Source organism: Amblyomma americanum, chromosome 7 (assembly GCF_052857255.1).
Source record: "Amblyomma americanum isolate KBUSLIRL-KWMA chromosome 7, ASM5285725v1, whole genome shotgun sequence".
In the NCBI taxonomy this organism is placed as follows: Eukaryota; Metazoa; Arthropoda; class Arachnida; order Ixodida; family Ixodidae; genus Amblyomma; species Amblyomma americanum.
In genome coordinates this window covers 8,042,049-8,064,042 of record NC_135503.1, presented here as the reverse complement: position 1 = coordinate 8,064,042, position 21,994 = coordinate 8,042,049, and the positions used below count along the sequence as shown (strand labels likewise).

General features: G+C 44.2%; 1 pseudogene across 1 annotated transcript in view; it reads left to right on the top strand.

Moving 5' to 3' along the window:
• Window positions 1–20,295, top strand: part of LOC144096923 (gastric triacylglycerol lipase-like) — a 32,914-nt pseudogene extending 12,619 nt beyond the window's left edge. Inside the window, exons 7-15 of the transcript XR_013306870.1 lie at window positions 188–259; window positions 1,891–1,959; window positions 3,095–3,335; window positions 10,535–10,592; window positions 11,472–11,622; window positions 14,681–14,773; window positions 17,701–17,856; window positions 18,642–18,710; window positions 19,878–20,295. The product of XR_013306870.1 is annotated as a gastric triacylglycerol lipase-like (transcript). The remainder of the gene's footprint in view (window positions 1–187; window positions 260–1,890; window positions 1,960–3,094; window positions 3,336–10,534; window positions 10,593–11,471; window positions 11,623–14,680; window positions 14,774–17,700; window positions 17,857–18,641; window positions 18,711–19,877) is intronic.
• The last annotated feature ends 1,699 nt before the right edge of the window (window positions 20,296–21,994 follow it).

The window sequence follows — 21,994 nt, the reverse complement described above, 5'->3', positions numbered from 1 at the left end:
ATCCAGGGCGACTAATTTTCCTTAATGAGCAAATTATCTTGTATTCAGAGCTCAAAATGAACAAGGAACCTTCACAGGCCCCGAAATGTCCTAGTTTATTTTATTTTTATGCCTTGACGCATGTATGCTTCCCCTTTTCGCAAATCCTGCGACCCCGGTAAATGCACTTACGTTGCTGTCAACCCAGACGAGGCTACCGGTGTACTTGGCATTCGAGCCAACTGGAACTTCAGTAAGAAACTGGAACCATTTCGCACAGGTATGTTTCATATTTTTCTTGCCTACTAGAGCGGTTTTCTTCTCCAAGTAAAAGAGCATGGGAAATGTTAGGCTGCATGCACTATAAATACACACACGAATGCAGCAAACTTCCCTGCACCACCTGCGCCAACATATTGGAAAACCGCGTTCTTTGTCTCATTATCCCGCAAGAGAAAAGTTTCGCAAGAACCCACTTTGTTTTGCGCAATGTTGCTAATTTTGAAAACCGCATGTTCATGTTTTCATAGGTAGGCTGACGACAGTCCCAGCCGATATGCACCAATATTTAATTTAAACTTATTATATTGCTATCGATTGAATTTGTGTTGTCGGACTTTTGTTTATCATTAAACCTGGTCGCCTGACGAAAGTGTTTTCGTATATAATTGGAAGCCAGCGCCCCTCCTTTTTTTGCTCGGAGAAAATAATTATAAGTTACTTTCTTTCGTTTCCCTACCCTTATTTCACGCGTCTTGCGCGCCAGATGATTCTAAAGGTTGTTTTCTTTTTTGAATTAATATTCCGTCCCTGCTTTCGTTTTTGAATCTTTATTTGTAATTTTGTCTCCTCAGCTTGTCTTCGCGCTACAACATACTAATTGTACAAAAGTAAATGCGCCCACACCGTTAAGACACAAAAATTGATGAAGAAAGGCGACTAGCAAATGTAGCAAATTGAAATGTAGCCCGTGAGACAGCCTTCCTCAAGCATTCCACTTTTATTCAGTAGCTTTTTCCAATACTCTCAAGTCATAAGTAAATAATTAACTGGGCGATTAGGCTACAAAGAAAATAGGCGAAAGACGGAGGAAGAAATAGCACAAAAATTAACAAGCTGAAATTTGTGTAAGGCTAGTAATGAGTAACTAAAACATAATAATAATAATAATAATAATAATAATAATAATAATAATAATAATAATAATAATAATAATAATAATAATAATAATAATAATAATAATAATAATAATAATAATAATAATAATAATAATAATAATAATAATAATAATAATAATAATAATAATAATAATAATAAACGCGTTATTTTCTAGAAAACATGTTTACAATTTTAAGAAAGGTCTGCCCAACGTATGTGCCTTGGCAAAAAATGGCGCAGGTATGAGCCATCTTTTGTAAGGCTAAGAACAACAACTGGTGTACGGAATTGCTTCTTTGTATTCTTAATAAGGCATCGGTAAACGACGCTGCTCAGCTTGAGCTGGCGCTCGCTCGAGTCTCGCTAGGACTATATTGTGGCAAGTTTTTTTTTTTTTTAATCTCTGCTGGCTACTACTCTGACGGAAGAGGTGGGAAGTTTTTGTTTTGTTTGTTTGGCAGGAGGTTCGCTGCGGTTTCGGTGGGATTTTCGCCTTAATTCGCCGAGAATGGGGGTTGAAAGCAGTTCATGCATGCTTAATAAGCCGAGCACGGGCACTTGTAGACCGATGCAGAAGTGAGAACCGGAAACAGATGCATCATCTACCCTTACAAACATTAATTAAGAGACTAGCAAACAAACAGGCACTGGTTAGTGCAAAAAGTACTATGCAGCCAAGACAGCACTTAATTCTGCGTTCATGCTAAGAACTTCTGTTCTCTATATGCGCACATTTTCTTTTTTTATTCGCAGATAGTAAAGTCGAACCGGTTTCAAAAATACGACTGGGGACGCGCAAGAAACATTGCGATCTACGGAAAGGTATGTTACATGCACTATAATTCACGGCTGAAAATATAGCGGCTAAAGATTAGGGCTAATTTGAAGCGGGCGTTGGAAAAAATCAGTATTTCAACATTCCCTCCTTTGGTCACAAAAATGCAGCTGCCTATGGTTATAATTGAGTGCAAACTCAGTGAAGCTCCGCGACGCGCCTTTCGGTACGTGTGTAGGAATGGTTAGATCTTTCGACTGATGGGAGCACGTTCCCCGGAGCCCTTTTAGGTAATCAGCAAAGCTTTTCTCTTGGCTCCCTAACATCTTGCTTGTCTTCAATGCACCTAAAAATAATTTATTGGATTGTATCGATTGACCTTCCATTTGAGAAACACGACACATATACTGAAAACCCTCGTCTATGGACAAAATACCATCCTTGGGCTTAAAATGTCAATCTGTTTATCGCAATCCCTTCGGATTGAGAACTAGGGACAAGACCATCATCAAGAGTTCTCCCATTATTTAGCTTCTGCAAGCAGCTCAAAAAGGGTTAGAAGACGGATTAAAACTAAATTACGGAAATAAATCGGAGATAGTTACCGTTAATACCTTATTTCGTAATCATGGCCCAGAAACGTGCATAAGGCCTGCATGCAACGCGACTTGACGGATCATGCTTGCAGACACTTTGACACGCGCGCTCACACTGCATGATGAAATGAACGGCTGCGCAAATCAGGACGCAGACAAGTAAGAGACACCACATGCGCACTTCTTTTTTAAAGGCATTTACTTCGGAGGGGACGAGTCCTTTGCGGAGACAAAATGAGATGAATCTTGCACGACAGGTCGAAGCAGCAATGTGAGCGATGAGCACATGCACTAGTGCGCATGTGGTGTCTCTTTCTTGTCTGTTTCCTGATTTGCGCAGCTGTTCAATTCATCATGCACCAACTCGCCTCTCAGGCCGTTATTCTCACACTGCATGGGTGATGTTTTGCTGCAAGTGCGAGGAAGCCATTTCGACGTTCCGTTTATACGGAAAGGAAAAAGATTTTTTTTGCATGTTACTCAACAACCTGGCATCAAAACGGAAAAACGGAGATACCTATTCAGACTGCGTTTATTCTTATCCAGCTGACACCGCCCTATGGTTTTTATTTGTCCTTCTCTACAGCCTTGGCCACCGCAGTACGACCTAGGCAAAGTAACAGCGCCGGTGGCTCTGTACTGGAGTGACGGAGATGTGCTGGCAACTCCCCGTGACGTGGCACACGTGGCGAGGAGCCTGCCCAACGTGGTGCTCAACTACAAGGTGCCCGTTCCCGGCTTCACGCACGTGGACTTCGGCTGGACGATAAGAGGCAAAGACCACGTCTACAAGAAAATGCTGGAGATGATTATCCGCTACTCGCCGTAAGAACCGGCAGCATATGTCGAGGAATACTGAAGCGAATAAAACTACACCTGATCTGAGCAGTCGAAACAACTTCTTTTCTAGCCACAGCCTTCGTCGGTTTTTGAAACGTAGCCACAGATACGGTTTGCTTAGCGCATCAACTGGAGCCAAATGAGAGAAAATTTAGCGGTAGCAAGGACTGACATTCTTTTTTTTTGTTACTTGCAAACAAGTACCCGTAATATATCTGGAAGCAGGATTAAATCACCCTTTAAAAAATGTTCCAGTGCCGATAACATGAACCCCGACAGCCCAAGAAAAGCATTTTTTCCGGACACATATCGGCTCAAACCTCCGAGCTGTGCGTGGAAGCGAAATATTTGTACACAGATTAAAAAATAAAAATCTGTAGCTCCTTACTTGTAGAGCAACAGTTATTTCCTCGGTGTTTCCTCATGGTTGCTTACGAATTATTCACAAGATGGCTGGAACCTTAAGCGGAGTGTGGTAACGCTCGGTATAATGAGGCACCCCTTAAAAAGGTATAGAATAAAATGCTTCAGTCCGCGCCACTGCGCGTACAACGGGCCTAGGCAAAGTGATGGTAAACAAATTCATTCAAAAGGGGACAATTGGCCTTTTGACATCCGACTGTGAAAATAAAGAAAAGATGGTAGGGGTTCAACTTCGTTAAGCCAAGTGGACGCGCGAAAGCAGGGGCTTCAATTAGAGCGGGCACTTAGCTCCGCCGAAGGGTATGTACGGGGTGTCCTCAATGGGTTAACGCCCATATATGCAGAATTAGTCATTGTCAACTTAACGTTCATAGGTGGCGGCGAGTCCTTATACCCCTACCAGCGCAGTGACACAGCAGTTAGGAGATGCGCCAGTGCTCTGGATGTTGCTCTCGTGGTCGCCGCGTGTCTCAAATGATAAACGTTATAAAATAAATGATTTCCACGTAAAGAAAAATAAAGAAAAATTTCCAGAATTTTATTCGGAATTAGAACCTACGTCCCTGCGATTGCGAGTCAGAAACGCTACCTATAGGTGACGCAGGCACTTTTTTTCTTCATTGCCTTCAAAGGTGTGGGAATACAGTGCAATGCAAGTCAAGTGGTAATTTTTGGCACGCTTGTACGGATCGGATACAAGCTGAAGCTTATGTGTATGTCGTGTGGTCTTTCACAGAAAGTGGTATGAGTGTAATCAGTATGAGTATAATAAGAGAGGTTGTAATTCGGGAAGTAGAAAAACGCATGTTGGCGTTTCATATCCTCTATGATTCCCCGCGAACTGATGTACGCCGCTGCCTAGCAGTATAATGTCTTCGAGTGCGGAACTTGCGTCGAAGGGAACAGTGTCCGTGTCTGCGATGTGATATGCAAAGAGGAACCCGGGCCGATGAAGGGAGCCATTAGCTCTATCGCGTCATACCTTTAAGGCGGAGCTTGGGTGTTCCCCGAATTTTCCATTTCGTTGCTGCAAGTATACGCTTTTATACTGTCTGGCAACGAGCCGGTGCTTTGAAGTGGAAAACGGCCGGTCACTGTCGCGGCGCCGTACACTGGACCGCACCGAGTGAATAAATCGATCGCCGTGCTCGGCGTAAAGACGAGACCAGCGGCGGTGGAGATGAAGCGCACTCATTGGGCGGATGGTGGGATAGAGTTTCAGAGCAATGCCAGGATCACGGCAGATTACGTTGTGCCCTGCTTCGCTTCTTTCGACGGCCAATACCAGTAAATGTAGCCCTCGAGACGACCTCGAGGCTTTCTCTTCGATCGAAATGCCTTCTGCCAGCGCTCTGTCCTATCTGCATCGTGTTCCTGATTGTGTTCGCGCTGCTGATACATATTTGACTACAGGAAGTTCTCTGCTGGATGCAGCCCTCCTAGCACGCATGCCGGCGCGATGAACTAACTGCAGCTGACACCGCTATATACTCTGTGTGATGTGTTGACAAATTCCGAGCACTTTGCTTGCAGAGATGGTGACAACTTCTGCCTCAAGAAGCAGGTTTTCATTCCCACGTAGCGATGCACTGGTGACAGTCCTGGCTTCCCCGCTCTGTCTCCCCGGGCGGGATTCGAACGAGACAAGTCAGTGTAGAAGGGGGCACGAAAGCGCTCCGGAAAACGATTCCGAGACAATGCTATATAAGCTAAGCCTAAGCGGCTTAGTTCTTCGTAGCTTACGCGCACTTACAGCGCACATGTTTTTGGCCACCAAGTGCAAGTTAACTCACTACTCAATAAATAGTGCGGTCACAGGCTGGCTACTATCGTTCCTGCTTCACCGAAGTTAGTACTAATCAGGGGTTTCCCTTGGAACTGAAATTAGGGAGGGCGTCTACAATTCTAAGGGGACGGGTGGGGGGGGTTGTTGAGAGTAGAGGAAAAGCAGTAGTCATTTTTAATAGTTCATTTGTGTCGTTTATCTGTCGCATAGGACTAGCAGCATTTCACCACTGGTCACAAAGATTGTGAACAATTACTTCAATCTACAGAAAATCTGCAGAACAAGGACTGCATAAGATGTATCTAGAAACTACGCGGACGTTCAGACTACTAGCATTAAACCTTACAAAAAAATAAGCCGTTCGACACCAATCGCGCAACACGGACGTATAAAATTCTCTAAAACATGTGGAAGTTCGTGCGAAAGTCGTTGTTGCTCCCACCAAAGCATGCCAGTCACGGACGATGTGTCCCTTCGCGTACATGCCGTTCTTCCGGAAGTATTAAACAAAATTAGGCGTCGTTTGCAAAAAAAACAAAACAAATTTCATTGCGAATTAAGGGGGTGCTTTAGGAAAAACAAGAGGGTGTGTACCACCCTACGGGGAGTGTAGGGAAATAACTGGCGCTAAATCATATGATGAGCACAGGAGAGGTTTGATTTTCGTAAGCAAGCATGCGTGTACGCGGATTCTTCTGTGAAAATTTGGCTGACGGGCATACACTCTCCACTTGGTTTTCATCTAGAAATAACTCGTTAATTGAAGTTACAAGCAGATTAAAGCTATCGAAAGTATCTATTTATAAATCCCGCCTGCACACCTGTTTCGCCCTGATAATGAATAGCGCGAGATAGAGAGCCACTCTTCTCTTTTTCGAGTGATTGGCTGCCGCTTGAGGACTGGATGGCGTGTAAACAGACGCCATAGCAGAGGTTGCATACATAACGAAGCGCTCAAAATCAATGCGATATCGTGTATAATTACAGCAGAAGGAAAAGAAACAATACCACTATTGTGGGTACACCCAAATAACGGGTCTCAGGAGCCAAACGTGTGGAGAGAGGCTTTCAGCACAATAAACACGACATGTACATTTACCTGCCAGTCTCAATAAATTCGTTATCATCCGCAATTCTCCCACATCAAGCAACTCAGGCATTTCACACGGGCGGGAGTAAACCGGAACAAACGCCACAATATCACGCTCGCTTGCGCACAATCGCCATAACGAGCGTAGCAAGACAACTGAGACGCGCTGCGGCCAACACCCATAATAGTCGCACGCGGCTCAATAATAGAGTGCACCCCTTCACGTGACAAGTCCTGGTCTAACGAACGGAGAATAATCGTAAGCACCTGGTGCAAGCTCTATGTTTAGTGTACGTTACTGCTTCAGCTGCTGTTATATATGGCGTCCGCTCACTTACGGCTCTAAACAAATAAGATCAATTCGCCGAAGTGCAGTCACGCTCCCCTCTTAACTCCACGTTCGATACTGCTTTAGTATCTATTTATAGCTACAGTATCCGTCGCGGTCGTTCTGCTAGCGGGTCTAACGCTTCGGGAACGAGTATAGCCCACAAAATCTGTTTCAACGTCCTTTGAGTAGCAGAAAACCGTAGCTTATGAAGCGTTCTGCTATCATGATGATCTCGACATCTTTGAGTTCACTGCCGCTATGTCTAACTTTGATTTCACTGTCAAGCTGTGCCTTCCTAATCTTTGACGAAGACACCAAGAGAAACACGGTAAGCAGGAACACTGGCTTTCCTGTAGCGCGAATATCTTTATTGTTCTTATCGTAGCCAGCTATGTCTTGCAAGTGTGTTCTGTTTTATGACATAAGTGGCCGGAGCTGACGTTTGCTTGGCTGTCTAAACATGATTCATTAACACCAAGTACTCTCATACAGGAGTTGTTTCCCTTAGTACAACGCTGCCTGGGCAAAATTTTCATGGGGATGAAATGCAGAAGTGCCCGGTTTAAGTGTGTTTAGAAATCCAAAATGGTATGATATTTATATACAAGCCCCTGGAACTCGTCATGACTGATAAAACGCATCTAGTTTTGAGGTGTAAATTGATATTTTATTCACCCTTATTTCGACCAAACTTGGGTTTATGGGGGCTTAAGGCATCATTGCCTTCTCCTCGCAAAGATTAAATCATGATGCTGTCAATATTATCTTAACCAGCAATAGACCTGATTCAGAGGTGCATAAAAGTTGTGATGCAGTGGGCGGCGCTGTAGTAAACTCGTGCGAACGTGAAAAACATGCATCGACGAAAAGGCGACATTTATTAAAACGATTTCGAACCTGAACTCGATTAGCAGTGATAAATTAGATCTGCAATTTCCCAGCAGCTATGACGCTTCACTGCTGAGTACGAGGTGGCAAGATGAATACGCGGCCGTGGCGACGACATTTCCACGGAAGGGTAATGCACGGACGCTCAGGTCGTGATATTTTTGTGCAAGTCAAGTGAACTAAGGTGTGCGACAATTTTCTTCATAGTTAAGGAGTTTCTTAAAAGCGTGACTTTCCTTTTAGCAAGAAGCTATCGTTTCAGTCCCAGTTAATTGCGAGCAAGGGATATCCCGTGGAAGAGTACGCGGTCACGACCAAAGACTCCTACGTCATCGTGATCCAAAGAATACCTTGTGGGCGGGCAGAGGCAGGACTACCGTGCGAACGAGGAAAGCCAGTCTTCTTCCTGATGACCGGTCTCCAAGGCAGCAGCGTAGATTATGTGGCAAATATGCCTGACCAAAGCCCCGGTAAGTAAGGCTGCAAGCTTTTCCCTCTTATAGGAACGCATCATTATCACATGTCATGATATAGTTTTAAATTTATCACCTCACCTGACTGCAGGAATTTTTTTTTTCTTCGTAAGGGGCCTAGGTAACATAAAAATGGGAAATGTTCTTTCACGTATGGACCCTTAACAACAAGCTAGCGCTAAAAAGCTGCCCGTGCACTAACTCCTCAATTCCGCTTGGTAGTAATGCTATCAATATTCTCAGCAAATTTGTGAGGGAACTTTAACTCGAATAATTGAATCCAGACCAACATTAGCGGGGTCAAACTTTTAAGGAGGACAAAAGGACTCTGCCCGGTACAGTACTGAGAAAGCGCCCCAGCAGTTTGGTTTGCTGATCTACGTAAAAAGGACTGATGCTACACGATTTCGCCGCTTTAGTTCCAAGTTCAAAGTGAGAGCTTTTCCCTCTCATTGCGTGATGAGAATATTTATATTTTTTAACAGGGGATAAGAACAGTTATAGACAATTTAAAGTACGTTGTACCAAGTTTTAAAGAACTCAGTAGTTATAAGAACCTTATGGCTAACACTGGATTGCTGGTTACAGGCAGAATTTTTGAATCTTTGCCAAATTACGTTTGCCAAAGCTTGCCTGACGTCGGTCGCAGTGATCGGTCGAATTACAGCACCAGGCTTATTTCTAAGTACGCAGGCGTTTTCAGTGAAAAAAAAAAGCGAGGGCTTCAAACTACCCTCGCAATGCTACCTCTACAGCACCACTGTCAGGAGCACACGGAAATAAGTGTTTATGCTTTTTATCCTCATCTAGACCAGCTCACATTGTGCGGCTGTGGAGTCTCGTGAGAATGCGGGGTCTTTTAGTGGCTTAAACTTAGATCAGTGGTGACGCAGACAGGCATATATTCTCTATTATAATTTTCTCAGAGATTTGGGACTTTAAACCGAAGAGAACTTTGATCCACTTAAGAGTATTGTAAAGGACTCGAGGAGCCGCAAGCAGTTTTCATTTTCCGCAAATCAAAGTTGTAAAAGGCTAATAACATTACATATAACGTCTGTGGTATCAGCCGATAATTTGTACATTCAAACAAAACAGAGCATCTTAATAGTAGTGCAACTACTGCTGGCGGTGGCAAAGCTGGCAATATGCCACTTCAAAGCTTTATGGAAGACTTACATGAGCCGTTCTGTTCCGTCTGCTGCTTTTAGCAGCGCCGATACAGATTCATGTGCCCTACGTACACAACACAGTCCAGCGCCACCTTCGTTAATGTCGTGTTCTTGGGTCTATACTTATGAGAAAGTACTTATTATTCACGGATCGGCGCGCGTATTCTATTCACAGAAATACAACTGCTCAGCATTCTGAACTCGCAATTCTTAGCGAAGTGGGCCCTCATAACGGCGTTATGTTATCCTAATTGTTATTACATATAATATTGCTTTTCGTTAATAACGTTCCTGTGACAAACTGGCCTTTGCGGGACGTATCTTGTACTGTAACACTTATGCATCGCACTGTTCCTACGAGATGTATGTATATATCTCGCTCGCTGGTTTGGGTTTAGAGCGAAACGACCGTGTGTAGTGCGATGTGAGCGCACGTCAATGGGACACTAAGGAAAAATTAGAGACGATTTGTATTGATAATTTACCGCATTCTAAAGGTAAAGCCGAAATTTTCACTAAAAGCACAGCTTTTAGAGGCAAGAAAAGCCTCCAGAAATGAAATATAGGTAGCGCCACCACAAGCAAATTTTATGAATTAAACAGAGGTGTGTCCGCTGTTCTTCCGCAGATCCCAAAGGCTTGAATACACCGAAATTCACTTCAAAAAAGCAATTACGGAGTCATTTTTCGGGTATACGTCGCAGTTTTTGAGCGGAATGCACTTGACCTGATGGCGAGAAAAAAATTATATGCAAATTACTCAGCAATAAAGACCCTTTTACTGCCGGGCAGTCATCAACACAACCAGAAAGAACCACGCGATCGATCTTTGCTAAAAGGAACATTGAATGGAGTTGTTCTCAGCGTAAACTATAAAAGCCGCAGGTGATCGAAAATTATCCGGAGCCATCCTTTCCGCCGGCCCTGGACGTTAAACACCATTTACCATTTCCTTTTATAAATCTAACATTTCCCGCATTAATGACGGTCTCTCCATCTCTCTTGTGTAAATCCCGCCTTCAGGTTTCATCCTAGCAGATCATGGATTTGACGTCTGGCTTGGCAACGTGCGAGGAACAAGGTATTCAACTCACCTTCGCCTGAGTAAAGAGGAGAAATCGTACTGGGACTTCAGGTAAACCAGGAAGGAAAGGTGTTATTGTCGCAGGTAATCTCGTTTTAATCCCATGCGCACTATCCACAATAAAATGGGATTTAATGCTTGCGGCAGACAAATGGCTCGTCTAAAAGTGCTCATGAACAGCGGTTATGAAATAGCCGCCCTGTGGAGCTCACATTGTTACAAAGAGACCGCACATTCCAGTTACTTAGCAAGTTTACAGACCAGTTTTCTTTGCCTTGTAATGCTAAATGTGTGAGGCCAACAATCACAATACGCACCAACGTGCATGGAAGGTATATCCCTCCAGAAAAAATATGTAAAATGAAAGCATTGATGGCTGCTTGATGAAGGATTAAAGATATCCGGTGGGTGCCAGTCCGCGAGATTTGCTAGATCAATTTTAAGTAAACCATCGTAGCAACACCCGTGCCGTATGCACCAAAGCGCAGTTCTATGTACGATGGCAGCTTAAATACATTAATCACATAAGTTCAATGCAAATACAGTGAGGCCTAGGGAGAAAAACACGGACTATGCTAAAAGGTTTTAAACAGACTGCATGACTATAATTGTAGTGCGGAGAAGCAGAAGCCGAAATTAAAAACTACGCCTGGCAAAAAATGAAATCCGTTTTATTCTGAAAAAAAAAAATACAAGCCGGGAGCCAGGATTTTTCTTCTTGTTTCACGCCATTTGGTGCGACTCACTGTTAGTCAGCTATATATCAATTTCGTTCAGTAGTGATGCGTAAATGGCACCCAACGCGACGTGCGAAAAGCAGGCTATTTATACGCACAAGACGACCCGTTTTGACATGTTACATTTTTGTTTACGCAGCTTTGACGAAATGATCGAGCTGGATCTCCCGGCACAGATAGACGCCATCCTGAGCATAACCCAACAGCAAGCACTGATGTACGTTGGATGGTCCCAAGGAACCTTGATAATGTTCGGCTTGCTCGCGTCAAAGCCGGAATACAATAGCAAGGTAAACAAATTTCAGGAGAAATGGGCCAAAACAACGAAAGGCGCGAATTGGGGGATTACGTACCAATGGCGACCCATTTCAGAACCACAGCGGGGCTATGGTTACGAGGCCATTACATACCAACTAACTCAACTCGCGATTGTTTTAAAATGGTACCTAATCGCGAGAGGAGGCATTCGCTCCATAAGCCGCGGAAGGCACTTCAGCCGAAGCATCATGCAGTACTGTTCCTGACGCGAGTAGTCTATAGTAATAAGAATAAAAGCAGCATGTGCGGGCCTGTGTTCTACTGGCGCTTCCAACTGCTGCTGCACCGGGCAACAGAGATGCGGCCTGCACACGGTTGACGAAGCGGGCCTGCAAATCTACTTCACACAGCTGCGTATTAGCCACGTGAGGAGTTTTATGAATTGTGCCGTGGTGGCTCACGGTGTTCGGCTGCTAACCCGCAAAGATTCTGGTCAGGAATTCGATCCCGTTCACGGCGGTCGCGTTTCGATGGAGTATACTTTACGATGTCAGTGTGCGTTAAAGAACCTCAGGTGGTCGAAATTGTCCGGAGCCCTCCACTACGGCGTCTCTGATAGCCTGAGTCGCATTGGGACGTTCGACCTCATAAAAGCAAACTAAAACCAAACCAGTCTTATCGACCCAAACTGCGAGGGGGCAAGCGGCACGTCGTGTTTCCCCGATTTCGCAGTGTGGGATCACGGAAAGAAAGAATTTCAGTGTCGGCCGAGATGTGCACCCAAAACCACAACCCCGTGAATCCTGTCCTAGCGCGCGAGAATTTTGCAACACGCGGTCGAAATACAAGCAGTCGCGACCAGCCCGGACGATGCGAGGCGCGGGCTACCTGGAGAAATGCATACTGACCACATGACCAAGAACAGCCAATAGGGATCGCGGCGGCGAAGAGAAAACTAGCCTGAGAGGCGGCGCTCGCGTCTCTTCGAGATTATAGCGGTGGCACAATTGGTCCGCGTATTGAAAAGGGTTGATAATCGGTGAAAAAGGCATTCAATCGCAAGCCTTTCATGAAGGGTGTCAGTAGCAGCGTTGAGACGTGACGTCATCTCGCGACGAAATATTGGAGTCTTGCATCTGTTTTGCCTGAAAGCTACGAGGTGGTGGCACTCTAATTCTGCGTATTCTGCGTTTGCAGGACACAGCGCAAGAATGAACGGAGCAAAATAACAATCAGGGCAACAGGACTGAGCGCTGTCGAGGATCAGCGCTCCGTCATGTCGTTCTCCTTGTTCTTGGGTTCCGTTCATTCTTGCGCTGTGTGCTGCAACATGGAAACAAACCAATTCGCCAAACAGCAAGTGCTGCTTAAGTATTTTGCGTGTCTGAATACGCGGTTTCAGCCGTTGTCGCTTTTCAAAACTCTTTCTTGATTAGGTTATGGAAGAAAGACGTCCGCCAGGCTGCATGTCTGTTTTTTTTTTCATTTGGAAACATGGAAAAGGAAAACTCAGAGAGGTCCTCACTACCGAAACTGCACGCCAAAAAATGTGCCGGAAGCCACGCGCCTTCGCAAGCACTACTGGGAGTATTTGGCACGGCGCAACCAATAGTAACGCTGGGCGCAGCTTCATCGTCGGTTGCAATCCCTGTTGCGCATGCGCAAGCACGCTGAAACGGCGGCCAAGTAGGGGGGGGGGGGGGTGGACGCAGAGGGGAGCCGGCATCAAAAAATGTGACAACCGCCTCTCCTCAGTTCTTTCCTTCCTCCTTGTTTGAAATTTGGTGTTGCTGCTGAAGATACCGATTTCCGATTCATTCGTACCGAATGAGGCTACTGCGCCACCTAATCATAGTATTTAACAAAACTGGCCGCCAGGGGCCACTTATGGCAGAAATTTTACACGAAGAAGCCGGAGGTTTAACCCACAAACATTTTTGGGTTCTCTCTGAGCGACGCAACAACAGCCAGATAGGGAGCTCGTACACCACCTAGCGATATATCTGCTTCGGTGCCAGAAAAGTAGCTTTTCGTAGAGCACTCACAACTGTTATTTTTCAAAGATCACCGCGGTATGAGAAAAGAAAGCGATTCCGAAACTAGTTTTTAGCTTGCTATATGAAAACTGCCGTTTCTAAAAATTTCACGGCGATCACTTAAAACAAGAAAGCCTGAATGTATAAATGCAGTGCATATCTGGCGTGAATGTCTCGAACGAGGAACTCATATTGTGTAGAATTTTGTAACCCCGGAGACAGGGTTCTTGCAGCTGAATTAGGAAAGTTGAAGTCACGCCCTTCCGCCTGGAAACCATTCAATCTGCGTAGGAATGGCATCGATTTTCAGCTGGAATGAGCCATTTCCAGCTGGATTATTTCACCGATGTTGTGTCTAGCTGGAACGGTCATTGCTTATAGCTGGAAAATTTCTACTTATATCAAGTTGGAAAGTTTTGCTCTTCCAGCTCGAAAACATTTCCAGCTACATCCAGCTTGAAGAGCAGCTAGAAAGGGGCTTTTCCAGCTTGAGTTATCTATCCTGACCTGGGGTATGTTCTATTCACAAATCTGCCGTTTTGTGAGCCTGCTGATCAATGCACTACGGGCGGCGGGCCTCGTCAGCAAAATTTATTTGTCACTTGTCCAGTGACCTTGGACCTTGCTTGTCTCAATAAAAAACTCAGTCATTCAATATCACTGGGCGGTTACTTTGCCTTGGAGGTACTGAATCTTTTAGTCATTTTTTTTTATTCTTCATGGTGAATCGTGGGAGAATGATTCAATACAATGTCGTGAGGGCTTAATAAAAGGCAAAACTGCGCTAATAGGACAAGGACAAGAGACATAGTTACGAAAACAACACCACAAAATCTTTTTAATGAAGACAAAATGCAAGATGGTCCCTGCTCCCGCCTTATATCTAAAAAAGGAACCGCATAACTTCAAGATCACCACATTTGAGCTGTATCTAACTGCAATTTACGATCAGTCAATTAATCAATTCATAATTTTTGAGTGTGTGTTTACTATAATGCCATAAACATGCCCAAAACACGTTACCTCTCTTTTTTTTTTCCTCCCGTGTCCCAAGGTATTACTATTCAACGCCCTTGCACCATTGGCCTTTCTGGGTCACATGAAATCGATTATCAGGCACCTGAGTCCGTTCGCCAACCCGCTGGAAGTGAGTCTTACCTCTGTGGCAAATATGCTCATGGCTCGCAGCTTTTCGAATTTGGGGTCAGGGAGCATTCCCTTTACTGTGGCCTGGTTTAATACAATCTGTACATATAAAACACAATGCTTAGATTTTTATACAGTTCTACTACCAGGCCAGCCGATCCTCTTAATATTCTTCCAAATAATGCAGGTGTTCAGACAACTTTTGATAAGCGAACCTATCCTTTGGAGCTTACATTAATAATAAAATGAGGGCACCGTATTTCTTATGTACAAATGATAAAACCTATAAGGTGGGGTGAGACTTTGTTCTATCATATGATTCGATTTCGAGATCTCTCGATCATCTGATAGAGAGGCAGAAACTTGGGCTCGTTGGATATTGTTTGAACTCATTTTCTAGCGCTTAGTGAACACAAGGGACAAGAACACAAATACACAGGACGTACGCTAGTCTTCAATTGTCGTTTAATCGAAAAAACATTCAATATAAGACATCTCAAATGCTGAGATTCACACACGCGCAGTAGCAACGCCACGTTTCAAGAACAACAATTCTTTTTTTTTTTGATAGATAAACAGATGGGGTGCTGACACATTTTGAATCTTCTTTATCAATGCACATAGCTTCGAAAATTTCCCGTTCCGATTGCGTTTTTAGTGTTCCTAGAATGCTTGTTTCATGCAAGATTGGTGTGCAGGGTACAGGGTCAGGGTCGCCAGGGTACCGTTCGATGAGACAGCGTTTGCAGTGCACCGCGAGGTTCCCCCCCCCCCCCCCCCCCCCCGATATAGATTCTGTTGCCAAGCGTGCTGGATTCTGTTGCCAAGCGGTGCTCTCTCAGCCTTTCATTAACGCATCTTCCTGATTGCCCTATATAAGCCTTGCCACAAGTGAGCGGGATTTTATAGACAACACCCATTTTGCATGGTACGAACTTACTTTGGTGGTTCTTAGTGCACATTGGCTTCCTTGCCTCGCTGTTCACGAGTGGGCACAAGCGCACTAGTTTCTTCGGGGCAGTCAAAACAAGATCGACGCCACACTTTTTCGCCACCTTTTTTAGACGGTGCGACATGTTGTGAACATACGGCATAGCCACAAGCTGAGTCCGCCGCTGGGGATCGTCACGGTTATGTTGCTTCCCAGTTCTCACTTCCTTCAGCAGCTTTTCCGCAACAGATGTCAGAGTTTCCTCTGGAAACCCGGCGTTCTCTAGGCGAAGCTTTTGCAGTCTCACACTTTCTGTGATGCAATGCTCGCACGACTTATTGAGAGCAGCGCGGAAGGCATTCATGGCAATACCCCTTTTTACAAGTTTAGAGTGCGCCGATTGATAACTGAGAATTTCTTTTTTTGTTCTCGGCTGATACATCCAGCAAACACGTGCGGAAATTTTCGAAGCTATGTGCATTGATAAAGAAGGTTCAAAATGTGTCAGCACCCCATCTGTTTATCTATCAAAAAAAGAATTGTTGTTCTTGAAACGTGGCGTTGCTACTGCGCGTGTGTGAATCTCAGCATTTGAGATGTCTTATATTGAATGTTTTTTTCGATTAAACGACAGTTGAAGACTAGCGTACGTCCTGTGTATTTGTGCTCTTGTCCCTTGTGTTCACTAAGCGCTAGAAAATATGAGTTCAATCTAATAGAGAATTTCTTTATCTTTCAGAAACTGCATTAAATTTGGCTATTCGCGAAGTCCAAAATGATTTTTTGGTCCTTTTTCATCCTCACATCGACCGGGAAAGTAGGTGTTTTCATAGAATTTATTGTCATTTTTCTCAAAACAACATTTTTGAAGGTTTGTGTACCTCTTTCTCGGTCAACATAGGGCATAAGCAAGCAAAATTTTCAGAGATATCAATCAATTCCATTTGCATAACTGCTACCAGAATCGAGAGCTTAGTTCATTATATTTCTCTCACTAAAAAAAAAAAAGCTTTCGTTGCTGACAATATTATTTCATCGACAAAGAAAAAAGCAAAAAAAATCTACTTTTTGCTCGAAACGAAAAACATTGGTACCAGTTCTGTAAAACATAGGGTGCCACTCTAGTAAATAATTCCAGCACTCTGCAGATAGTATATTTCAAGAAAAAGGCAGATTATTGCACAATAAAAGAAAAACAAAAGTACTAGACAAAATTTTAATCGTTTTGAGCTCTAATGCAAGCTGCGTCTATCTTTAAAATTTATTGCAAATTTTACCACTGTTGTGCAGCCAACTTTTGAATACAATTTTTAAATATCACCTCAGCTTAACGAAAATGCGTAGAGCCAAGCTACCGCGTAGAACCTAACGTTCTTTCTAGCAGCGTATAGATGAGTATACATTCAGTTGGCTTGACTCTTGAGACGTACACAAATGTCGCAGTTGTATGAAAAGCTTTCATATGCTTTGTTTAATATGGTGCTGTGTTATTGATCGTTGCTTCATACTATTGTGCATTATGTATCATTGTGTATTGTGTTGAGAGTAGTTTTGCTTATTATCAATATGGTGCAAATTTTTATACGTGGGCCAAATAAGACAAAATATGTGCGTGGGGCAGAGCGATGGAGGGGGCAAAAATAAAGCGATGTGGGAGGTTTCTTGATTCACACTGCGTGACATGCAGTTACGGCCCAGTATATGAACTGAAACACCGTTTGTGAAGTGCAGTGTTACCAGCAAGAATAACCAAGTTTAAAGAGCTCAAATGTGAGCAGCCGCACTGAAATGGGTTTGACGCACACAATACGTGTGGACGGGAAATGCGAATTATTCTTCAGACCCCACAGTGAGTACTAAGAAACCAGCAGTCATCATTCGCCTGCCTCTGTCGTGAAGTTAGGCTCTTGTTACTCTATAAATTTTTACATTAGCTCGTCCTAACTTGCCCAAACTTCCACTTTGGTAAACGGCTTGTTCATTTCCTTTTCTTTCAGAAAATTGGCCAGTTTTTGCTCAAACGAAATTTCTTGGGAAACAAGAACATCGCAGTGGAACCTGTTAAGAAAATAACCTGCGGGCATATTCCAAGGAAGTTGTGCCGCGCTGCCTTCTATGCCATAAATGAGGGATTTCCAAAAGAAATCAACGAGGTAGCTCATGCTGCAATTCGCATTCATGTTTCTTGTTGCAATTCAGGGTAGCAGTTCGCATTGTGCCTTCACCGAGCAGAGTGGTTAGGGCGGCGGTAAAATGCAGTTAAAAACGGACCACAAATGGACTTTTTCGACTTAAAGCTGCCCGCTTATTGCTAACTTGTAATGTTATCCATAGCGCCCAGTGCTTTTCATGTTTATGATAGGCGTCAAAATCTTCGTGGGTTTTATAATGTTCCGTTATTCTGTCAGAGATATGTACACCCTATTAAGTATTTTTAAGAGCGTTAGCTCTAACTCCTCAGATTTCGAGATTTAGTGGAGTCTGCTACCACCCTAGATCACAGTGCTATTTGTTACGGTTTCTCGAATCCAAGATGGCGGCCATTAAAATTGGTTGTGCCTTCTCATACAAAAAAAAATGACATAACAAGTAAAGCGCTAAAATGGACGAAAGAGGCGAGTAATAAATGCAACGGAATGAAATGTTGATGCGAGACAACATTGCTCGGGACCTACAGTTTGCTACGAGCTTAAGTTAGCAGCTTGAACAAAAACAGCGCAGGAACAGGGACAAGAAAGAAGACGGGATCGGTTCCTGTGCTGTTTTTGTTCATATATATATATATATATATATATATATATATATATATATATATATATATATATATATATATATATATATATATATATATATATATATATACCACCTCACTCAACTCACTGTTATACTGAAGTCAGCAGCTTTTATTCTATCTACACGCAAAATTCTTTGGTCGCAGATAACGAAGCCCAGCCACTTTCAGAAATATGACTGGGGACGCATCAAGAACCTTGCTATCTACGGAAAGGTAGGTATGCGTCTACAAAATTGCGATTTGCGCCCGAAAGCGTAATCAATGACGCCTGGTACCAATTGAGACCTGCCCTTCAATCCAACAGTAGCTCATAATTGGGAAGCGTGGCCATAAAAGCATAACTGTCATGTTTGCTGCGACACCTGTTTACAGGCCTTCTTGTGTCGTCACGCGCAGCTCATCCTTTGACCGTTTATGAGGGAAAGTCCGGGGTGAGAGGAGCGGCGCCTTGTGCTGCTATCGCAGTCTTCGTGAGGGGCGCCATCTCGTGACAACCCCGGCTATGCACCCCAGCACTTTCACTTGTGCAGCATCGTTTTCGAGGCAGCAACAACAACACTCGTCTTCATCGTGTGGGAGGCGCAGTAAAAAGACGCCTACAGCTGGGCGGTTTGAAATTCCTTTCGGACACGGCACATATCCGGGTGGGGGAGCCCGCGAACATTCGGCTGACTGAACACGGAGAGCGCGCCAAACGCGTCGCCTGAAAATATCCGCACATCTGCGGCCACAAATTTTAGAGACGAAGACTGATGACGTTTACTCCAAGAGTCATAAGGCCGGCAACTCAAAGATCGCAGTATCGCGTATTCGCGCCAGTGTTGTTTCGCACTCGATTCACATCACATCACAGTTCGATTCACAAGTGCGAGTGCGAGTCTTCGTAGAGGATATATCTCGTTAGTAGTTATACCGAAAGACGCGGTCAATCTCTCTGTAGGGGGGGGGGGGGGGGGGGGGGTCACCTGGACCGTACCGTGAGGCAAGAATTAAGGCAGGGGTCAAGGGACAGTAAATAACTGACATTTACGCTAGCTCTCGTTGTATTTCGAGGTTTACGCAACAACCATAACCATAACCATAGTACATTTTCCTAATTATGAAAGTTTTTTTTTTCAGAAAGTATGTAAGCCCTGCAATGAGTTTTAGCAAGCCAGTAGCATATGGACTTATCTATCCAATCTAGGAAGAACGTACGGCGCATAACTTTTGGCGACAAAATAAGCGATGTAATCGGTACCCAAATCACTATGACTGGGATTGAGAACACTCCCTCTCGAGCTCTTCCAACATGCTCTTGAATTTCCACTTTTTTCTGTTCTTCCGGGCCACATCGCCGAACAAAGTGGGTGCTTTCTTTTAATTTGCCCGCAACTACAGCCTTGGCCACCGCAGTACGACCTAAACAGAATAACCGCCCCGGTGGCTCTGTACTGGGGCGACGGCGACGTGCTGGCCACACGACGTGACGTCGCCGACCTTGCGAGGAGCCTGCCCAACGTGGTGCTCAACTACAGGGTGCCCGTTCCCAGCTTCACGCATGCGGACTTTGGGTGGAGCGTCAGGGCGAAAGACCACCTCTACAAGAAAATGTTGGAGATGGTGATGCGGTACGCCCAGACAGAGCCCGAAGCTCAAGGCAGCCAGCTCCTTGACGGCGCGGTCGTTCAGCTTTAAGAAAGAAGCCGCGCAAGGAAGACAGTGAACGGGTCACTTTCTATCTCGTTCCTTTGCCGTCCATTCCGTTCACGGTGTCGCCCAAGTCTTTTTGCGCAGTTTCTTCGTTAAAGGCAACTGAAAACATTTATTGAATAAATATTTCAAAACATTCATTTCCAGTGAATAAATACAATACCTAATTCATTTATTTATTTATTCGAGGTACATCCTTGCTCATGGCTATACTTTGAGAATTATTATTTATTTATTTATTTATTTATTTATTTATTTATTTATTTATTTATTCTGCAATGTTTCATAGGGCCCATAACGGCATTGTGTAAGGGAGACAAATAATTACATTTGTACAAGAGAAACTAATTAATACAACATGAGATGCCAGGCATGAAGTGTAAACAGCCACATATGTAACAGAAATAGATGTAGTTGACAAAATTTACGATCTTTGAACAGGAAAGTGCCTGGCCAAATGCAATCCTGATAAAGCAGAGACTTAATCAAATGTTTGATTGTAAGCCTTAAACTTTGCCTAAGTAAAAATAAACGCGATCTAGACATCGGTGCACCACGTGCTTTCTCCCTGTTCCCTTCTTATTCCTTCTAGCTGCAGCACTTCTCAAACAGGAAAAGAAAAAGGAAATAGAAGCCTTCATTGAAACCGAAACAGGCTTGCAATGGCAACCACGCTTGGAACCACGCTTGGCAACAGTGGTATGTTTGGCCTCTGAGATGTTGGTTGGTAAAATGCTCGGAAGCAGCGCACGTAATAAGTCGGGTTCTGACTGAGCATCCTAGCTGGCGCCACGTGTACCGCAGAAACCGCACTGAGCAACAACGCCTGGCAACAGCTGGTTGCCGTGACCTCGAATGCGGCTTCTTCCTACGACTGGCAGCATCGCAGTAAAGCCAGGCCTGAAGGAGGCCGGTCGAGGCAGATTTTTTCCTACAGCTAAAACTGATCGATAGAAAAATGCTGTTTGGCTAATAGAATGTCTTCACCTAATCAGCACGAAGTTGGAACCAAGTTCGCTGGAATATTTCAGTGGAATGAGGGTTAATACAAAATTCGAATACTGTTACGCGACTGATTTCTGGTTTCCACGACCACGTTAGAATCGGTCTGTCATCTACGCGCATATAAATCGCATGCATTCTATCACGTGTGCACTGAAATTTCTTGTGGTGTAATAAAAACTAACCATAATCATGTCTGTGTTATAGCATGCAGCGGGAAGAAATACACAATAAGAAGTACATTCTATGCGCAGATTGAACTACAGTTCATCCCAAAACTCCCAAAGGGTGACATCCGGGTTCAAGCTAGTCCCGCCAGTTTCCGGTCGATGCGCGTGCGCTGGATTGGGTTGAGAGAGAGAGAGGCAGATAAAATTCCCTGAAACAGCGCTGTTCGTTACACTGTGCTGTCTTTTTGTATTATTTCTTCTCTCCCGGCGTTCACACCTTTGGGGTTGGTCCTGTTCCCTTGGCTCGGCATATTAATTCTGCTCAAATATATAAAGCGAGCAATGCAACGACACCGACACTGAGAACCGCGGGCACCAGGACATAGGGTTGTTCAGAACACCTCCAGTTCTCAGTAATATGTGTTTGCTTCCACTCCACTGATTAAGCGCTACAACGAATTTTTTTGTTTTCTTTTGAGTCGAAAGAGTGCAATTAAACGATTCAAAGTCAGGACAGGCACGTCATTCAAAAAATGTAGAAAGCCCAAGGAAGAATATTTCATTTCTTGGATATCGGAAATGGCTCGCCTTTCCGCGCCCTTAAACGCCCACTTCGGCGCTCAGTGATTATAG